Source organism: Salvia hispanica, chromosome 2, assembly GCF_029641045.1.
Source record: "Salvia hispanica isolate PSC_SH4W2 chromosome 2, Shi_PSC_v1, whole genome shotgun sequence".
Classification (NCBI taxonomy): domain Eukaryota; kingdom Viridiplantae; phylum Streptophyta; class Magnoliopsida; order Lamiales; family Lamiaceae; genus Salvia; species Salvia hispanica.
The window spans coordinates 58,314,607-58,330,762 of NC_142693.1; the positions used below are offsets into that span (position 1 = coordinate 58,314,607).

A 16,156-nucleotide genomic window follows, 5' to 3' on the forward strand; every position below is an offset into this window, starting at 1 on the left:
GGGGGGGTTTGGTCGATTTTTATGTAATTTTAATCTCACATTCTTACGTGATTCACATTTAATATCAATATAAATAGTAATCGACGAACAAAGATGGAAATCAATTTACTCAAAAAATCTGAAATATTACGTCCATCAATATATGATTCATAATCTGAAAATATGCGTTACTATTGTTGATCACGATATTATTGAAAGAACGAGAAATTTATGGTATTAAACAACTACCTACATCGAGATGAAACTATGGACGAAATTATGGGATGTTTAAGAGATTTAACTTTTAGGAGATGTAGATACTCCCTCAGTTTATTCATAGTTGAGTCATTTTTTCATTTCGAAAAGTTTCTTCATAATTGAGTTATTTCTATATATGATAACTTTTTTCTCTTTCTTACTTTACTCTCTCTTATTTTATTCTCTCTACTTTATTCATTTTAAATTTTATTCTCTCCACCTTTTCCTCTCTCTTACTTTTTTATCTATTTATTTAACACACTCAACATTCATTTCTAAAACTCCGTGCCGAAAAGTTCCGCCTCAACTATGAAGAAACGGAGGGAGTACCTATCATTATTATGGGAAAAAATAAGGTGTTTGATTTCATTTTAGAAATAGATATCAATATTCAAAATTCCACATTATATAAATGGTATTCCCTCTGTCCCATTAAAGGTGACCCTTTTCGTTTTTCACACTTGTTTTAGAAAAATCATAATAAATAGTTAAAGTGAAGGAAAAGTAAAGTAAGAGAAAGAATAGTGTAGAAGAGAGTCTCTTTTGTATTATTCTCTCTCTTAATTTATTTTCCCTTCACTTATGTATTTATTATGATTTTTTTAAAATACGTGTGAAAAATGAAATGGGTCATTTTAACTGGGACGAAGGGAATAATTATCTTTGTTAGTAGTACTATTTTTATCCAAATGAACACTATATTTTTCTTCTTTAAAAAATGCTCATAGTTTTTGTTTTAGTTAAAATATTACTATCTATATAATCTATGTAAAAGTCAAATATGGCGAGATTTGCTTTATAAGTACTTTAAGAGCACTCAAAATAGGGAGTTGTTCCGCTGCCGTGAGGGATGACGATCGGGATGGCGCCTATTGCGCGCCATCAACCATGGGACGGCGCTCGGCGGCGCCAATGGGACGTGCATGGCCGTGGGCGGACAGCGCTCTCTCGACGCCTATTGCGCGCCGAGCGAGAGCTGTCCCAAATTTTTCATTTTTTTAAATTTTTTTATTTCGAACTCTATATACAAATCATTACACTTTTTTTTTAATATTTGATAAATACTAACAATTAAAATAAATTAAATTGAAAGACTTTTGGGAGCCGTGAAAGAACGATAAGACAGTGAAAGGGTTGATGATGTGGCAAAAGAAATTTTTGTTAGAAGTTAAAATTGTGGGAGACTGGGAGGAAACTCCCTATTTCGAATGTTTTAAAGCTATATAACATGATGCAGATGATATAGAAAATGGATTAGACACGGTCACACGGAAATGTTGACCGGCGTGTTATACGTTTTCCTTCTCATTATACAACAGAAAAAAAAAACAAAAAAGATTTAGTCAACTCTTTTGCTTTCTATCTGATTGCCCACGACAGTCCCTACAATTTGATTTGTTCAACTGAATAAGGTCAATTGTGTCTTCTTGTTCGGACCACGTCTTTGAAATATTCAACTTTTATATCTGTCCATCTACTAGTAAATGACTCATTTATATTTTTATTGTTTTGGTAATGAACGCACCTCCACTAATGTTTGAGAAAAAATTGGTAAAACACACTTTTAGGTCATTATACTTTAATCAAAATGTTCATTAGGTCCTTATATAATTATTTCATTTTTGTAGGTCCTTATACATTTCTCATAAATTTCATCACGTCCTCGTACAATTTTTTCGTTTTAATAGGTCCTTATACTTTTATTATAACTTTCATTAAGGCCTTGTTGTACAATCTTTTATTTTAGTGACCTTTTTACATTTATCTTGGATAATAATCTAAATTTAATTAAACTTAATGAACTTTTTAATATTTGATTATTTAACCTAGCATAGTCTATAAAGATAATATCATCTTGTTATCCAATATAATCTCAATAAGTTGTAGAGAATAATAAAAAGATTAACCGTGATGATAGAAGATTAAAATCGAAGTTTTTTTTTAGAATAACTATCTGAATTTTCAATTGATTATTTATATTTATATTGAACGATACGTTTCTTTGAATATTTATAATCATAAGATAAGTTAAATAATAAAATTAAAAGGTTCATTAAATTTAATTAAATATAAATTATTATCTAAGATTAAAGTAAAAGAATATCTTAAAATAAAAAATTGTATAAGGACCTAATAAAAGTTATAATCAAAGTATAAGGACCTACTAAAACGAAAAAATTGTACGAAGATGTGATGAAATTTATGAGAAAGGTATAAGGACCTATTAAAACGAAAAAATTGTACGAGGACCTAATGAACATCCTAAGAATGTGTTTTGCTGAAAAAGTTCCCTAATCTAGACATATCATTTGACATAATAAATTGATATGCCCAACAAATAATTATTTGACAAATAGAACTCTAAAAAAAGTTATTTTCCAATTACGCATAAGTATACATGAAAATTAATGGATGTAACTCCAAATTCAATTAGTACTCTAAAATTGCAAAATATTTTGGAGTTACGTCATATACATACCCCAATCTAATGAGAGTAAATATTCGTATAGTTATACATGTCTTAGCTATTTTATTTTATTATTTTTAAATTCTTTTATGCTATCAAAAAATTAGGAAAAAAAATTACAATAATTAATAATATATCAACAAAATTTAAATTAATAAGAAAACTTTATTATTTATGTTGAATATACGTTTGTGCATATAATATCACGCAATGGCGGATCCAGAATTTTTTGTTTAAGGGTCGATAAATAATCGTAATGATTTGAAGTTTTATATTCTTTCTAATAGACTTTTTTTCAACTGTAATCTATATCATTTTCAAAATTCGACGAATCTTGTTGGTATTATTACCTTCCATTATTTAAAATAAATTTTCATAGATAAAGTTAATTGTGTTAGGAATTGAAAGCACTTTCTATTGTTCTAAAAAATAATAAGATTAAAATTTTAAAAGCTACTGACTCAAAAGATAAGAAATTAAATGTATTAGACGATAATTAAATTAATTCATAAGAAACTGAGCAATGAAAAAAAATGAATTGTATTAGAAAAAAAATTAACATATAATTTACAAGAATGAAATATATTAGACGTTGAAGAGCTAAACAAATAGACGTCTCTATAAGTGTATAATAATTAGAGGATAGATAACTGATTTAGAAATGAAATTTTTTTAAAAACTAAGGGTTATTTGCCTGTAAATACACGAACTTTGAACATTATCTATTTTTTTTTCTAAACTTTATTTTTTGAATACGCATGAGTTTAAGTTTTTCTGATTGTTCTGCTAAATTAAAAATCAAAGCTGGTGTGGCATATCAAAACTTATGTGGCATATTACAACTATATTATTTTTATTTTATTAATTAAAAAAATTGAAATTAAACTTTCATATCATCATTCTGTCCTCTCACTTCGTTCTTCCCGAATTTCATTTCAAATTTCAATAAATGAAATTGATTTTATAGCAATTCCAGTTGAAAGGAAACAATATTTCTATCACAATTTCTAAGCTTGTTTGTGAGGGTTTGGGAAGCAAGAAAGGTTGGAGCTCAAGAAAATGATGGAGGGTCTTGGTGCCATTGTGGAAATTGATGGAGAGAACTATGAATTATGCAAGGAGAATCTGGAGTAGCTTTGAATTCTTATTTTGGTTTTCATTTTAAATTCATTTGAGTAAATGAAGGATTTGGATATGTAAATGTTTGGGAAGAAAGAAGATGGCAAGAAAAGATGACAGAAGATCGGGAGAGAAGAATGGGAGAGAGGATGTGAATCATGTGATGATATGGAATTTTAATTTCAATTTTTTCAATTGATAAAATAAAAATAATATAGTTTCAATTGATACATAAGTTTTAATGTCATATCAGCTTTGATTTTTAATTTAGGAAAAAAATTAGAAAAGTTTAAAGTTAATGTATTTTATATTAAAAAATTAAATTTAGAGAAAAAAATAGAAAATGTTAAAAGTTCATGTATTTAAAGGCAATAACCCAAAAACTAAAACTAAGAAGGTAAATGTTAAATGAAGTTCATGTATTTACGGATAAATAACCCAAAAACTAAAAATAAGAAGGTAAATGTTAAATGATACAAAATCATGCACTGACTAAGATTTGAACCAACACCTACATTGAATATAGTAGAGCTTTCTACAACTGGACCACTTGCTGGGATTTGTTTTAGGTACACTCGTACCCCTTTGTTCTCAAGTGGATTCGCCACTGATATCACGTGTGTTTTACACATAAATAATGAAGTGTGGCTATTAATTTAAATTTTGTTAACATATTAATTTGAATGTTCTCAAGTGGATTCGCCACTGATATCACGTGTATTTTACACATATATAATGAAGTGTGGCTATTAATTTGAATTTTGTTAACATATTAATTTGAATTTTATTACCATATTACGGTATTAATTATTTTCAATTTTGTATACCATTTTTTGCAGCATGAACAAATTCAAGAAATTTGAAAATAAAAAATAGAAAAAAAGTGTGGCTATTAATTTAAATTTTGTTAACATATTAATTTAAACTTTATTAGCATATTACTGTATTAATTAATTTTAAATTTTTTTCAGCATGAACAAATTTAAGAGATGAAAACAAAAATAATACTCCCTCCGTCCCAAGATAAGTGACCTACTTCTTTTGGGCACGGGATTTAAGGAATGATATTTAAATAAGTTAAAGTGGAGAGAGTAAAGTATGAGAGAGGGAAAAGTAGAGGAGAGAAGAGAGAATAAAGTAGGTGGAGAATAAAGTAAGAGAGATGACTTTTTGCTAAAAATGGAAATAGGTCACTTATAGTGGGACACCCCAAAAAGGAATACAAGTCACTTATCTTGGGACGGAGGGAGTAGCAAATAATTGTATGCATATATTACTCCCATTCATTCAATATGCAGTTGACAGTATTTAACAAAGGTTCAAAATATTTAGAAAAATTTTCATAATTTAAAGTAATAATTGAATGTAGATTTACTTCAATTAGTTTCGATGTATAATTATATATAGTTGGAATATAACATGGTTAGAGTTCCATTTGTCATAATTATTTGTTAGGCATACCAACTCATTATGCCAAATAAGACTGAAAATTATTTCTCCTAATGTTATCTCAATCACATTTTAATATTTTATTATAAAACTAAGTGAAGTATATAGAAGTAGAATTCACGTCAACGAGGTTGGCGTTTCTTTAAAAAAAATTAAATGTATAACGCCAACCAAGTTGGCAGGTTTTTACAAAATATTTCCCTGTCGATTTAAAAAAAAACCCGAATCAACGTACGAGGGCCAACAACAAGTGGGTGGGTTGTATCTTCTTCATGAATACATGGCCGACCGTCTTCGAGAATGCAACCTGTTTCCGGGACCCGACACCTAAAGACAAATCGAGTCTTGATGAATATTAAAATGAATGAAATATTAAAATGAATCAAGTCTTGATGCTTGAAATCTTAGGAGATTTGATTTTGAACCTCAATAAACAAAAAACTGAGGATTTACTTGTGGAAGAATTCTTCTTTTGTTCTAGGCCACTTGTTGTTTGAGCTGAAGATGTGACCAGATCATTAGCTGGAGGAAGAGTTTTATGAGAAAGAAGCAGAATATCTCATTCATTACTTAAAGTGTACAACAACCGTTAGATCTCAATTAATATTGAGATTGAATCTTAGTCGTAGGATCAACAGATGTTGACTAAAATAGACTACTCTGTTTTTATTTTAGTTAGCAGAATTGTTTCGTCTTCTCACTTGTATCTTCTTCCAAAAGGGATTGAATAACACTTCTTCTTTTCCCACAATAATCTCTCTCAATCTTTCACACAAATCACACACTGCTATTAACAATTGGCGCCGTTTGTGGGAAATTCGGCGACGCAGGGTTAATCGAGTTCGAATTGCAGAATCGAATCCACGATTAAAGATGGCTTCTCGTTTTGAAGCTGAGAAATTCACGGGCAAGAACGACTTCGGCCTTTGGAGGATGAAGATGCGAGCTATGTTGATTCAACAAGGGCTTTCATCGGCGTTGGAATCAGAGAGCGATGATGCGAAGGAAAAGGGGGTTCTTGACGAGAAATCTCTTCAAAAGAAGATTGAAATTGAGGAAAAATCTCACAATGCTGTTGTGCTATGCCTAGGAGATAAAGTGCTGAGAGAAGTGTCGAAAGAAAAAAGTGCGGCTAGCATCTTGAAGAAATTGGAGGATCTGTATATGATGAAATTGCTTGCAAATCGTCTGTTCATGAAGCAGCGGCTATATTCCTATAGATTCACGGAGGAGAAAGAAATATTGGAGCAGATGGAGGATTTCAACAAGGCAATCGATGACCTTGAAAACATCGACGTCTCGTTGGAAGATGAGGACAAAGTGATTCTTCTATTGAATGCGCTCCCAAAGTCTTATGATCAGATGCGCGATGCAATTCTATATGGTTGTGAAAAATCGATCACTCTTCTTGACGTTCAGTCAACTATGAGGGCCAAGGAATTGCAGAAAGAAGGGATGAATGCAAGGGATTCCATGGGTGAGAGCTTGAGTGTAAAGAAATTCAAGAAGAAATTTGGGAAGAAGGATCAAGAAAATGGCAAGGGCTTGGCAAGTGACAAGAAAGAAACACGCTCTTGTCACTGGTGCAAGAAGCCGGGGCACTTGAAGAAAGATTGCTTTGCGTGGAAACGAAAGCAAGTTAGTGAAGGAGGTAAGGTTGTTAATTCGGCAGAATGTATAGAGGATAATGAAATCCCTGAGGCTTTGAATGTGATGGAAGGTAGTGATTGGGGCCTCTGGATCATGGATTCAAGAGCTAGTTTTCACATGACTTCAACATTGAGTTGGTTTGAGGCGATCTATGAGATTGCTGTGTAATCCTAGGTAACAACCAAGTTTGCTGTGTAAAAGGGGTAGGCACTGTAAGGATGAAGTTGGAAGATGGGAGTGTAAAATTACTTAATGAAGTAAGATATATCCCAGATGTTAAAAGAAATCTGATTTCATTGGGTGTGCTTGAGAAAAAAGGTGCATGATTGTCACTGTTGGAGGCAAGATGGTTGTTAGCAGAGGAGGGAATACACTATTGCAGGCAGAAAGAAAGGGCAGTCTCTATTACTTGAAGGCTTCTGTTGAAAAGGGCCAAGATGAACTCCATTCTGTGACTGAAGATGATTTCAGATTGTGGCATACAAGACTTGGCCACCCAGCTGCAGGAAGCATCCAAGAATTGGCAAAGCTGGGAGTGATCAAAGGGGTTGAGACTAGAGATTAGGCTCCATGTGAAGAATGTGTATTGGGGAATTCCAAGAAGCTGCCCTACCCTAAAGGTAAACATACTTCATCTAAACCTTTAGACTATGCACATAGTGATTTATGGGGGCCGGCTCAAGAGAAATCAGTAGAGGGTGGAAGATACTAGTGACTGTTATTGATGATTTCTCTAGGAAAATATGGCTGTACATTTAAAAGATATATCACAGGCTTTCTCTAAATTCAAGGAATGGTTTTCTGAGGTTGAAAGGGAAAAAGGATGTGTGCTTGGATATTTAAGAACCGATAATGGTCTTGAATTTCTGTCTAAGGAATTTGATGAGTTTTGTAAATCTAATGGGATTAAGAGGCATAGAACTGTCCCATTGAACCCCCAACAAAATGGGGTAGCTGAGAAGGCAAATAGGACCATCATGGAGAGAGTGAGGTGTATGCTCTTGACTGCGGGAATGGAAATAAGATTTTGGGCAGAGGCAGCAGCTACTGCAGCAAAGCTTATTAATAAATGCCCATCTTCTAGCATTGATGGAAAAACCCCAGATTTCTTATGGTATGGGAATCATGCTGATTATTCCACATTGAGAACTTTTGGTTGCAAGGCCTTTGTACATGTCAAACAAGGAAAATTGGAGGCAAGGGCTTTAAGGTGTGTGATGTTGGGCTATCAATCTGGTGTCAAGGGGTATAGGTTATGGTGCATTGAACCTAGAAATGAGAAGGTGTTGATAAACAGAGATGTGATCTTCTGGGAGAAAGATCTTCCTTTTAGATCAACAACTATTGTTCCTAACAAAGAGAACTGAGATTGAGGTGGAGGTTCAAGAGTCTTTAGAAACTCAGGAAACAATAGCTGATAAACCAGTTAGCTCACCTAGCCATCAGCCTGATGCAATTAGCTCACCTAGACATCAGCCTGATGCACCAGAGGATCTTAGTGATTACATGTTGGCCAGAGATAGAGTCAGAAGAGTCTCCAAACCACCAACTAAGTTTTCGGATTGTGAGATGCTCTATTTTGCTCTATTTGTGGCTGAAGAAGTGGATTTTGCAGAGCCCTCATCATACAATGAGGCTATGCAATCTAAATGGATGAAGGTTATGATAGAGGAAATCGAATCACTGATCAAAACTGTTACTTGGGTTCTAGTTGAAAGAGCTCCAGGAAGAAGGGTAGTGAGCTGTAAGTGGGTATTCAAAAAGAAAATAGAAGGCCAGAATGCTGAAAGTGTCAGATTTAAAGGTAGGCTTGTTGCCTGAGGCTTCACTCAGGAGCAAGGTGTGGATTTTAATGAGGTTTTTTCACCTGTTGTGAAGCATTCATCGATCGGAATCTTGTTAGCAATTGTGGCTAAGAGAGATTCGGAGTTAGAGCAGTTAGATGTTAAAACTGCATTTCTACATGGAGACCTAGAGGAAACCATCTATATGGCTCAACCTGAGGGCTTCTCAAGACCAGGTCATGAAGATAAAGTATGCTTGTTAAAGAGAAGCATATATGGGCTCAAGCATGCAAGTAGACAGTGGCATAGAAAGTTTAATATACACATGCTTAATAGTGGTTTTTCCATATCAAAATTTGATGAGTGTGTGTATGTTAAGAAGGAAGGTGGAGTTGTTGTGACATACCTTTTGCTTTATGTAGACGATATGTTGGTGGTTGGGATATCAAAGGAGGCAGTACAAAAAGTTAAAGATGATCTGAGTGCAGCTTTTGATATGAAAGACCTTGGGCCAGCAAGGAGAATTCTGGGGATGACAATAATCAGAGACAGAGAAAGGGGAGATATATGGCTTACTCAATCTGATTATGTTTCTAGGATACTCTCAAAGTTCAAGATGAGTGACATAAAGGAAGTTGGAATGCCCATGGGGTAGCATTACAAATTGTCAGTTGAACAATGTCCAAAGAATGCAGCTGAGGAACAGGAGATGCAGAGAATTCCTTATGCAAATATTATTACCAGTGTGATAAGTGATATGATAAGCACACGCCCTGATATTGCTCAAGCAGTGTCTGTGACTAGCAGATTTATGTCAAACCATGGAAAGGAGCATTGGTCTGCCTTGAAGTGGTTGCTAAGGTATCTCAAGGGTGCTGCAAAATGTGAGATTCTGTTCAAGGGAAAATAGCAGCATAAAGGAGATGCATTGAGAGGTTTCTCTGACTCAGATTTTGCAGGTAACATAGACAACCACAAATCTAGTCAGGTTATATGTTTACACTTTATGGATCAGTTGTCAGTTGGAAGTCGAGTCTGCAGAGTGTGGTTGCACTATCCACGACTGAAGCTGAGTTCATGTCTCTTACAACAACGGTGAAGGAAAGTTATTGGTTGAAGGGGATCTTGAATGATTTTGATGTTGATACGATCATGGAAGCCGTGCGTCAAGGATTTCAACTACAGCTGGATTCAACCAGAAACCGTCTTATTGAGATGATATCCGAAAGCTATGAAACTACCACCATCATCTTCGTCTTGGAAACAGCTTCGCGTGGGTATCTTGCACATCTCAATCGGAGTCCAAATGAGGGAGTTATGGCGGTTTTACAGAAGTCGCGCAGAACCGGCGAGGGAGTCCAGAGAAAACACCCGGGCGGGTGTTTTGCACCCTGCAATTCACCCGAGACTTATTTTTTGAGGGCTTTTTTCCACATTTTGGGCCCTTAGTATAAATACCTTTTGGTGTCATTTTTCATTCTAGATAAGATTGTGATTGAACTTATCTCCCTAGTGAGTTTTTCCTCTTTGAAGAATGTATCCAATTCCTTCCTTGAAGGTTGCTTGTTTCAATTTCATAGATTGATTCAATTAGAGGTATGCATCAATGGGGTGTATCCATTGAGTAGTGGAGCCAAGAGGTGATAGAGCTATTGAAAGTTGCCTAGGGTTGTTTCCATCCTTTTGGTCAAGGTCCTATGGTCATAACTCTTTTATCTCATCTTTATATACATGCTTTTCATTCCTAATCTACCATCCTTTCTTGTTTAGATTCAATTTTTGTGGTTGGGTCTACCTTATCCTTTGTTTTATTGATAAATTGAAAATCAATCTCACAAAAATAGTTAGATCAAGCATCATAAATGGGTAATCCTTGGGAAATGGATCATAAAATACATGATCCTTATCATTTGTGAAGAACTTTATATCTAATGGCTTTGTTTGGGACTACATTGTGAAGGAATGCCTATGTTTATTTGCACCCACATCTTGTACCTATATTGTGAGATTGTTTGAGTTTTGGTATGAAGGGTATCTTGATGAGTTTGTCTTGATTCCTTATGGGTGGGATTTGTACATGAAAGGATTCATTAATTTGTGTTCTCATATTTATTGTGACTTGGCCTTGAGCTTGAGGGAACATGAATTTGGAGGTCCATACAACGTCTTTGGTGTAGTATTGTCTCTAAGAGCCGTTAGTGGTCTTAATCCTTTTCATCATACTTTGATATTTGATTTGCTCTTTTACCATTTCATAGGTGTGCGGAATCCGGATTTGAGGGCAAATCCTTTCCAAGAAGGGGAGAATGATATGACCATGAGTGCTAGACATCAAGTGTCTTCACCTCGACGTGAGCCATGGATTGATTGGGGTCCAAGGAAGAGAGTGAGGACGTGCCAAGGATTCAATAAAGCTAGAGGGTCTCCCGAGGATGCGAGGAATAGAGAAGGCTTGGATTTGAGGACAAATCCTTTCCAAGAAGGGGAGGATGATACGATCATGGAAGCCGTGCGTCAAGGATTTCAAATACAGCTGGATTCAACCAGAAACCATCCTATTGAGATGATATCCGAAAGCTATGAAACTACCACCATCATCTTCGTCTTGGAAACAGCTTCGCGTGGGTATCTTGCACATCTCAATCGGAGTCCAAATGATGGAGTTATGGTGATTTTACAGAAGTCAAACAGAACCGGCGAGGGAGTCCAGAGAGAACACCCGGGCGGGTGTTTTGCACCCTGCAATTCACCCGACCGGGTGAATCACCCGAGACTTAGTTTTTGAGGGCCTTTTTCCATATTTTGGGCCCTTAGTATAAATACCTTTTGGTGTCATTTTTCATTCTAGATAAGATTGTGATTAAACTTATCTCCCTAGTGAGTTTTTCTCTTTGAGGAATGTATCCAATTCCTTCCTTGAAGGTTGCTTGTTTCAATTTCATAGATTGATTCAAGTAGAGGTATGCATCAATGGGGTGTATCTATTGAGTAGTGGAGCCAAGGGGTGATAGAGCTATTGAAAGTTTCCTAGGGTTGTTTCCATCCTTTTGGTCAAGGTCCTATGGTCATAACTCTTTTATCTCATCTTTATACACATGCTTTTCATTCCTAATCTACCATCCTTTCTTGTTTAGATTCAGTTTTTGTGGTTGGTCTACCTTATCCTTTGTTTTATTGATAAATTGAAAATCAATCTCACAAAAATAGTTAGATCAAGCATCATAAATGGGTAATCCTTGGGAAATGGATCATAAAATACATGATCCTTATCATTTGTGAAGAACTTTATATCTAATGGCTTTGTTTGGGACTACATTGTGAAGGAATGCCTATGTTTATTTGCACCCACATCTTGTACCTATATTGTGAGATTGTTTGAGTTTTGGTATGAAGGGTATCTTGATGAGTTTGTCTTGATTCCTTATGGGTGGGATTTGTACATGAAAGGATTCATTAATTTGTGTTCTCATATTTATTGTGACTTGGCCTTGAGCTTGAGGGAACATGAATTTGGAGGTCCATACAACGTCTTTGGTGTAGTATTGTCTCTAAGAGCCGTTAGTGGTCTTAATCCTTTTCATCATACTTTGATATTTGATTTGCTCTTTTACCATTTCATAGGTGTGCGGAATCCGGATTTGAGGGCAAATCCTTTCCAAGAAGGGGAGAATGATATGACCATGAGTGCTAGACATCAAGTGTCTTCACCTCGACGTGAGCCATGGATTGATTGGGGTCCAAGGAAGAGAGTGAGGACGTGCCAAGGATTCAATAAAGCTAGAGGGTCTCCCGAGGATGCGAGGAATAGAGAAGGCTTGGATTTGAGGACAAATCCTTTCCAAGAAGGGGAGGATGATACGATCATGGAAGCCGTGCGTCAAGGATTTCAAATACAGCTGGATTCAACCAGAAACCATCCTATTGAGATGATATCCGAAAGCTATGAAACTACCACCATCATCTTCGTCTTGGAAACAGCTTCGCGTGGGTATCTTGCACATCTCAATCGGAGTCCAAATGATGGAGTTATGGTGATTTTACAGAAGTCAAACAGAACCGGCGAGGGAGTCCAGAGAGAACACCCGGGCGGGTGTTTTGCACCCTGCAATTCACCCGACCGGGTGAATCACCCGAGACTTAGTTTTTGAGGGCCTTTTTCCATATTTTGGGCCCTTAGTATAAATACCTTTTGGTGTCATTTTTCATTCTAGATAAGATTGTGATTAAACTTATCTCCCTAGTGAGTTTTTCTCTTTGAGGAATGTATCCAATTCCTTCCTTGAAGGTTGCTTGTTTCAATTTCATAGATTGATTCAAGTAGAGGTATGCATCAATGGGGTGTATCTATTGAGTAGTGGAGCCAAGGGGTGATAGAGCTATTGAAAGTTTCCTAGGGTTGTTTCCATCCTTTTGGTCAAGGTCCTATGGTCATAACTCTTTTATCTCATCTTTATACACATGCTTTTCATTCCTAATCTACCATCCTTTCTTGTTTAGATTCAGTTTTTGTGGTTGGTCTACCTTATCCTTTGTTTTATTGATAAATTGAAAATCAATCTCACAAAAATAGTTAGATCAAGCATCATAAATGGGTAATTCTTGGGAAATGGATCATAAAATACATGGATCCTTATCAGATGTGAAGCAGGAAACTGTGGCTATCGGTTGTGACAATAACAACGCACTTTGCTTGGCTAAACATCAAGTATACCACGAGAGGAGCAAGCACATTGATGTGCAGTTGCATTTTATAAGAGAAAAGATCGAAGAAAAGGAGGTTGAAGTGTTCAAGGTACACACCTCAGAAAATCCGGCTGATATGTTAACTAAGCCGCTGCAAAAGGGTAAGCTTGAAACTTGCATGAAGTTGATTAACTTGTGCAGACTGGATTCTGACAGCAAATGATCGATCAAGGTGGAGGATTGTTGTTTGAGCTGAAGATGTGATCAGATCATTAGCTGGAGGAAGAGTCAAGTTTTATGAGAAAGAAATATAATATCTCATTCATTACTTAGAGTGTACAACAACCGTTAGATCTCAATTAATATTGAGATTGAATCTTAGCCGTAGAATCAGCAAATGTTGACTAAAATAGACTATTCTGTTTTTGTTTTAGTTAGCAGAATTGTTTCGTCTTCTCACTTGTATCTTCTTCCAAAAGGGATTGAATAACACTTCTTATTTTCCCACAATAATCTCGCTCAATCTTCCACACAAATCACACACTATTATTATCACCACTAATAGCATTCCATTTTAATGAAAAACATTAGTTTTATTCCAACCCAGGGAGTGATGCATAACCATCATGCATCTTTATTAATGAAATGTATGACAATTGTGCGTGTTTACTCAGTGACGCACTAGAATTATGTGTTTTATAGTGACGCAAAATAGTTGTGCGTCTTTTAGTAGTGACACAAAATTCTCATGCGTCATCGTGTTGAGTTTAAAGCCTGGGCGCAGAACACAAAAGACGACTTGAAATAGTGGGCAGCAGCTGCGACTTTCATTCGGCGATTTCCAACTTTTCCGACGATGTCTGGCGATTTCGGAAGATTTCCAACGTTTTCTCCATAAATTCCGGTAATTGTTCTTCAATTTACCTACATTCATCATTATTCATGTTTATTTTGATTTCATTTGTTAGTTTTATCCAATTTATTAAATTAGGGCTTATAGGAAAAATGTCCGTAATTGTTGTTTTTTAAAAATGTTTTTGATGCAGAAATCATGCAAGTATTTGTGAGTTTGTATTGGGGTGGTAGAGTAGTTCAACTACCACATATGAGTATTGGTTATGATCCACCTCGTGTGAGGAGCTCCATCATATTAAATTTGTGTGTTTCTTATTCTGAATTGGTAGCATTGATATGTGATGCAATGAGAATAGATAGAAACAACACACTATTGGATTATTATGGGGACAATGATGAAAGTGTGATGTTTATTTTTAACAATGCTCAAAATTCAAGTGGGTGTATTGAATTAATTGTTGAGTATTCACCTGTGAGAAGTTCAGAAATCCCATCAGTTGTTGATTATGGTATTGGATCATCTGTGAGGGTTGAACAAATGAGCTTTGACTGTGATATTGGATCATCGGTTGAGCATATGAGCTTTGATCGTAGTATAAATGAGCAGAGAGATGTTGTAGATTCTGCTGATGTTGGTGTTGGATTGAATGATGAGGTAGATGTTGCAGATGTTCTTGATAGGCATAGAGGAATCTTCAATGCAATGGAGTCTGAAATCATAAAAAGAGCCCCGCAGATACACCACAAATTTTGTTTGCTCCATGTGAGGGCAAATGTGTTGACCAAGCACAAGGGTCCCAATGTGAAGACCATGATCTGGAAGTTGGGGGTCTGTACTCAGGCACATAAATTTGACAGAAGATGTCGAGCACTATCTGATGTCAACCGTGGTGCGGTGCGAATGCTCAATAGGATTACAAAAGAATGTTGGTCACTGTGCTACGATGGTGGACTTAGATGGGGGTGGCCACAACAAACATGTCGGAGTGCTACAACAACGTGTTGAGGGGTGTGAGAGAGTTTCCAATTAGAGCTTTGGTTGATTTGACATTTTGAAGGACGGTGCAATGGTGGGTGCAGAAGAAACAAAAATAGAACACACCGAAGGTGAGTTAACCCCGTGGGCGAGGGACATGCTTGCTAAGAATGACTCAAAGGGGTAGAAACATTACATTACTGTAATTGACCGAGATACAGGGAAGTACCATGTCCGAACTCGAGGAAGAATAGAAAATGGAGTGTCAAAGGGCAACAATGCTCAAATAGTCAAGTATATGGATTCGACGTGTAGTTGTGGTAAGTGGCAGACGTGGAGATTTCCTTGTTCGCATGATTGTGCAGTTGCTAGAGACAGATGTCACGTTATGATTGACCTCATACATGAGTGCTACTACCTAGGTACATGGAGATCATAGTACTATGGTCAAGTTTCATTTGATGTACCAAGACACGAAGATTATTGGGCTGAACCTTCATGGAAATTGCGCATCATCCCTCAGCAGTTGATTCCTAGAAGGCGTGACCGAGTTAGAAGAAGGATGATACGTAATCAAATGGATGTCCGCGAGGAAGATGAACCGAGAGCTCCCCGCCGTTGCAGAAATTACGGGAAAGAGGGACCGAAGAAATTGCTCAGCCGGTGCTGTTCAGTAATTTCATGGTATATATTTGTTATCTTTTGACATTTGAGATCTGTTATGTTTTGTATTGACATTTTTGTTGAATTGCAGGAACTGCTGACAAGAGAGGGCTTGGCTTCGAGGATGAATGTTGTTGATATTTGTTTTGGGGCATATGCGATGGATCTTATTTGACAGTTACTATGTTTATTTATCAACATTTATGATAGATGTTGTTGACAGTTATTATGATTTGTACTGCCTTTTTGTTGACAGTTATTATGTCAGATGAA

The 16,156-nt window shown here is 35.9% G+C and overlaps 1 pseudogene; it reads left to right on the forward strand.

The window, feature by feature from the left end:
- Window positions 1-14,590: 14,590 nt before the first annotated feature.
- Window positions 14,591-15,897, forward strand: LOC148932767 (uncharacterized; annotated as a pseudogene).
- The last annotated feature ends 259 nt before the right edge of the window (window positions 15,898-16,156 follow it).